Source organism: Passer montanus, unplaced genomic scaffold (assembly GCF_014805655.1).
Source record: "Passer montanus isolate IOZ18808 unplaced genomic scaffold, ASM1480565v1 scaffold31, whole genome shotgun sequence".
In the NCBI taxonomy this organism is placed as follows: domain Eukaryota; kingdom Metazoa; phylum Chordata; class Aves; order Passeriformes; family Passeridae; genus Passer; species Passer montanus.
Window position 1 is genome coordinate 11430562 of NW_024367819.1, and position 6000 is coordinate 11436561.

A 6000-nucleotide genomic window follows, 5' to 3' on the forward strand; every position below is an offset into this window, starting at 1 on the left:
TATGGACATTTGAAGTCCAAAAGCTGTTAGAAACATAACCACTATATTCAGATGAAGGACCTGTACAAAAAAAGTAGAGACTGTCTTTCTACACACATATCTGCTGACAAGGTGGTATCCAGGGGAAAAAATATAAGAAAACAGAATGTTAAATATATCCAACAAAATCTTATAAAGTCGGGCTATTCTAGTTGTTCCATCACTGAAGACATTAAGAGACTGTTTGTAGAGAGGACACCTCATACTGATCAACAGTTTTCTTTAATGATGCTCTCATAGTGGACTCTGGCTTTCTAGGACAGTGCTCTCCACATTCCCAATGCGACAGAGGAGCCATATTGAGCTAAAGGGAGAACTGCTATCCAATTCAACAGATGGCATGAGAATAGCAAAGACCTGGCACAGGACTAGTTCAGAAGTGCACAGTTCAACATGTATAAAGAAAGAGAAGTCAGTGAGGTGGCTTCTGTTTACTTCATAATATTATGTTTCAAAACAACCACTGGTTTGGGAGAAAAAGTAATGGGAATCAAGACTATTTTGCCATATCCAAGTTTAGATTGCAACATGCTCTCCTGACCAGCAGGCAGTGTAAAGATAGCAAACCTGTAAATAAAGCTCAATGCTAATAAAGGGATTCCTTGGCAACCTCATCCCTTGTAATTCCTAAAAAAGATTGTGGGGTTTTAACTTTTTGGTAAAGGATCTCCATTCCTAGATTTCCCTGGGTGAAGAGTTGCAACTGGTATATTTTGGACACAGCCAGGAGCAGGTCCAGTTTCCAAGAAAAACAATCCTAACTTCTTAGCCTGCTTTCCTACAGAAGGAGGCTTATGCAATCACACTGTAGCCAAGCCAGTTGGCAAGCTGCATGCAAGCCTGACAGAGGCAGAGGTCTCAGGAGTTATCTTCCTTGTTTATGAAAACACTGGGCCAGGTGGGCACACTTAAGAAACACTGCACTGGGAACTGCCATCAATACTCTCATAGCTGAGATAAATCCAAAGAAAAGCAGGCTTTCCTTAGTCTTAGTTAAGACAGACATGTTAGCACAAAGTGAAGTTTTTCCCCTGACCCCATTAATAAAGTCCACTCAGAGATCTAGAATTAAAAGATTAATTTTTAAGTAATAGTAAGGGGTTTCACCACAGGGTTTGCTGCAAACAGTGAAATTTTTAATTGAGCAAATACTTAAATGCATCCTAAAAACACATAGCACCGGACATCAAAAGGCACCCCTCCACCTATTTGCCCACCCCACATTTCAGTGCTCTGAAGAAGCAACTGAGTGCATTTCACACACAAATATATACATACACTTCCTGAGACAGAGCTGAGCTGGTCTAGGCAGAAGTTATACCTAGAAATCTGGCCTCATTTAGCACCATCACCTCCACAGCCACGTGCAGAGAGGCACAGCACCAGGGAGCAACAGTAGGGTCCCACCCAGAGTGACACCACCCAGGAGCCCCTCAGTTTGCCTGCTGCTGCTGCTACCTGCATCCAGGGAAGCTGACGGTGCCTCATAATCTAGAGGGACATCTGCCATTTGGGGCTGTCAGAAAACAAATTCCCAGAGCAACACTCTGGCGCTGCTGGCAGAAGCAGTGCATGACCCAGCTATGCCTCTCCTCTGCCAGCTGGGAACTCCCTGCCTTGGAAGGATAAGCTTTGCCAGAAAGATCCAGATACTTTTTGTCCATTTACATCCCAAGCACAGATGGGAACATGACCAAAGATTTCTAAAAAACCTTCGTAATGATTCTTGCTAGAGTAATTTAGGCACTCACAAGACAGAGGGCTGCAAACACTTGTTTTATTCACAGAGTGCACACTATACACTTCAGCAGAACTGAGGTGCAGAAATCCATTTTGCATTTAGGCAGAGCTTTTGGACTACTCACTGAAAAACACAGGAACACTCTACTGCAATCCAGGTGTGGCTGTATGCGAGGATAAAAGCCAACTCACACAGTGCTAAGAGAAGGGATAGTTTGATTAACAAAACCAAGGAAAACCATGGAAGTACCACAAGATCTTTAATATGTAGCCAGGGCAAACAAGACCTACTTTGAGAACAAATAACGTCCAAGTGAAGAAAATAAATCAGACCAGAACATGGTATAATGAGCACCAGAGGCAAGCGTCAGGGTCTGTTGCCCTGTTGGTTTACTGCTTGCAGGAAGGCTACCAAACAGTACTCTCCAGGCTCTGCTGTTTGCTCTACACTGTGCTGAATTTTAACAACAGTCTGATGTTAGAGAAAGGAAACTCAAGCAGCTCTGATATTAACGTATAGCTGTACAAATGTAGCCAGAGGAATACAGCTCTGGAACAGCTCTCCTTCTTATGCTGCTCTGAGAGGTTAAGCCCTGAAGGAAGACTAACAGCATGGGAAGAGCATCCTGCTTACCTCCCGCACCTCAGCCCCAAAAGCATCCTGAAGCACAGCCAGAGCTCTCATCTAAAGTTTCAAGAATATTTCCCCTTTTCCAAGAAGGTTTTCTAATCTCCATGTGTTTGTGGTGCTTCTTTTTTAACCTGTCCTCATAACTCACTCCTTTTAATCCCAGGATTAGCCTTGTTGCCCTTATCTGTACCTTTTCTAGAGCTGTAAGTACAACTACCAGCCTCAGAATGCAGGAATAGATGGAGCTGGAGTGTTAAAGCATCCTTGCTACACATCCCACAACATCTCCGTTAAAACACATAAGCACATTCAAGAGGCTAAACAATTTCAGCTGCCCCTTAGAAGTGTAACTGAAAGTGGCAGATGCCCACATCCTTTCTATCCTGCCCCCTCCTGCTTTGCCCCAACCCCAAATTCATTTTGCCTTGGAGAAGAGAAAAGCAAACCACATTCTTTGGGTCTGTTTTAGAAAACCTGATCAATGCTGCTTTGACATACCAGCAAAACATGTTCCCATTTCAACAAATGGGAGCATTTCAGGCAGACCACCACTTCAGATGGAGTGGGGCTCCTGGCTGCTGAATCAGCACTTTCCATCCTGCTGGCAATACAGAGTTATGCGACGCTTCAAAGGAAAGCGGGGAAAAGGGGGAAAGGGGTGGGAGGGGGCGCTGGCACTTGAGCAACAGAAGCGGGCAAGAGGATTGTGCAGGAGTTCATCTGCCAAACCAATTAACTGCAAACTGTTCTTATAAAGATGCCACAGTTTCAGCCCCGGCTTGCAGTACCACGGTTATACAATGCGAGCCATGCGTGCCCGCCTCTCCCGGCGGGGAGCTGGGGCAGGAGAAGCTCCGCACCGCCCCCCAGGGAGGGTCTCCCTGGCTGCCGAGGGGCTGCGGGCACGGCCGGGCGCTCGGCAGGGCCGCTCTCCGGCGGGCACACGGGGCCGGGCACATCCCATGCCAAGGGTGAGCAGGAAGGTGGCAGCACCCCGGGGTGGCATTTCTGCGAACTGCCCATCCGCCAGCCCTAAACGGAGCGGGGGGAACCCCGGCGAGTTTCGGCGGCAGCAGCAGCACCGCCAGCAGTTGGCGGGGCAGGTCTTCGCTCTCCGCCAGCGCGGGGCGACGGGAAAGCCCGGCTCCCGGCACCGCCGGGCGAGGCGCGCAGCAGGCGAGCAAACAAAACGCGGCAAGGAAGCCCCGAGACGGGAAAAAGGGCCGATCCCCCGAGCCCCGCGGCCGCCGGCGAACCCCGTCCGACCCCGGGGGCTCCGCGCCGGGCGGGGGGCGCTCCCCGCGGGCATTGGGTGGGGGGGGCTCGCCGGCGGCCCCAGGAAAAGGAAGTTTGCTCTCCTCCTCCTCCTCCCACCAGCCTCCGCCACCGAGAAGCCGGCGAGCCCTCACCCACCCCGGCCCGGCCTCACCCCCTGCGGCTCCCCAGGGGCAGCAGCAGCAGCCGCCCCCCTGCGCGCCCCGCGCCGTCCCCCGGCCCCTTACCTGCTGGGCGGGCAGGCGGCCGGCACCGTCCCCGCCGGGCGCCGCGCACCCGCCAAGTTTGGGGCGGGCTCAGGGGTCGGGGGAAGGGTCGTGCGCGGCGCGGACGGGGACGGGGGCGCGGGCGGGGAGGGGGATCCTCCGGGCGGCGCGGTGGAGTGGGGCGCGGGCGGGGGAGAGCGAGCTCTCGGAGCCACGCGCCTCAAAACCAGCAATAACAAAAGAAAAAATTAAAACTGAAAAAAAAATTAAAAATCATACAATTGAAAAAAAAAAGCAATTAAGAAAAAAAATAAAATAAAAGGGGAGGGGAGGAAAAAATAAGCAAAACACACCCAACGCGAACAGGGACGTTCGCGCCTCCGCAAGGCGTCCCCGGGCTGCGGGAGGGATCTGCGGAGAAAACTTCTGCCTGCCCGTCCGCGCTGCCGGCTCCGGTGCTAACGGCGCCCGCCGCCGCCGCGTTCTCCCCTCGCGCCCAGCTGACTCCCGGCGGGCCCCGCCCCGCTCCCGGGGCGGCCGGGAGCCCCGGCGGCCGCGGGCGGTGTGGCGCCCCTGCCCGCCCTCCCCCGTCCCGGGGCGAGCGGCGCTGGAGGCGGAAGGTCGTGGGGCTGTGGCGGGGCTCCTGCCCCCTAACAAAAGCTCACCCGCAGGTAGCACCGACGCGTGCTTTTCTTGGGAAGGGCTGTTTTGTCTTTAAAAGAAAACCAACAGAGCATCTCCACACGCGAGGCGTTTGTGCTTGGACTTTTTCTTTAACCTCATCGGTCCTGTCCTGTTCTCGCATTTTTCCCCGCAAAACTGCGCAGGGCAAGTGCCCCAGCTCCCCTTCCTGCGCTCCAGACAGGCGGAGCAGGCTCCCGGCATGTGCCGACTGTACGGTGGGCTCTTCAGAGCTGCTCCGTGCTGCATAGCGCCCTGCCCTCCCGGCATCCTCAGGCTGCCACTAGCACTCCTACAGACTGCTGCTGCCAACTTCTGTGCACTGGGACCTTCGCTGTTTCACCACGGCAACTCCAAGTAGCTTGCAAATAACTCGGACTGTGGAAAAGTCCTGTTAAGGGAAGCAAATTGCACGCCTCCCTAAGAGCTACTGGTTTAAAATGTATTGACTTCCAACGAGAGCCGTCACACTCTGTGAGGAGAGGAATATTTGCTTCACTAGATGCAAAAACACCTCTCATAAGAAAGTGGTCAGCCCTATAAAAGGCAATTCAGCCCAAGGAGAAGTGGGAGAAATCGCTGGGCTTTTCTTCCTAGACAGATGCATGTAGACTAATGGAAGTATTGTGGCTGAGCGCCCGAGCTGAATATATTTTGAAATGTAACATGATATCTTCTTTGCTCTTGCTCTTTCTTCCTCCCTGGCTCTTCTTTACTGTATTTAAAGGAATGCTTTTCTTATCAGCCCGCCCTCCGGTCCCCGTGTTTCCAGCCATGCTCTGGTCTCGCTCTGTTCTCGCTCAGTTCTCACCACTTATTCTCCCTGTTCAAGTCCTCAAATAATCTCTCCAGTTTCCTTCAGCGCGTCACCTCAGCCTCTTGGACACACGTGCCACTCTGCTGCCTGCTCGCTGCTCACGCCGCTCATGCCACCAGTCCCAGCCTCTCCTGGGCACCACGCTCCCCTCGGCCATCTCCGCCTGATGCAGTGCTGAGCACTGCTCTTCAGTCTGTCAGCACCACTGCTGCCCGACCTGTCCTGTCCTGACCCAGTCCATCAGGACCTTGTTCTGTGGGCTGTCACTTCCCAGCCCCGTTCAGCCCTCTCTTCCCACCTTCGGGCTGGTTTGTCCTGCCTTCCTGTGAGCCACTATTCACCCTGATCTTCGGTTTTGTGCGTCCAGCCTCGGAGTGGTGGTGCTTCACCAAAGGAGAAGCTGTCTCCTGTCCAGGTGAATGCAGGTGTATCAGATTCTACCTGAGATTACTCCAGAGGCAAGAAGGCACCTACTCACAGTAGGCTGGCATCACAGTCCCACATGCTTACATAAGAAATTTTCTGCACACGTAGATCCAGCCCAGATCGGAAGGGAACTCCAAAGATCATATGGTGCAACTTTTTATGACAAAAATGATGTCATAATTGAT

The 6000-nt window shown here is 52.5% G+C and overlaps 1 protein-coding gene across 4 annotated transcripts in view; it reads right to left on the reverse strand.

Annotated features, from left to right (window-relative positions):
* GRB10 (growth factor receptor bound protein 10) overlaps positions 1–4410 on the reverse strand; it is a 145439-nt gene extending 141029 nt beyond the window's left edge. Inside the window, exons 1-2 of one of the 4 annotated variants that reach the window (XM_039714760.1) lie at positions 4245–4410; positions 3913–4145 (exon numbers count right to left, since the gene is read on the reverse strand). The gene's annotated coding sequence lies outside the window, so the exon portion shown is untranslated. The remainder of the gene's footprint in view (positions 1–3912; positions 4146–4244) is intronic. The other 3 variants (XM_039714762.1, XM_039714759.1, XM_039714761.1) reach the window with 3 other exon arrangements.
* Between the last annotated feature and the right edge of the window lie 1590 nt (positions 4411–6000).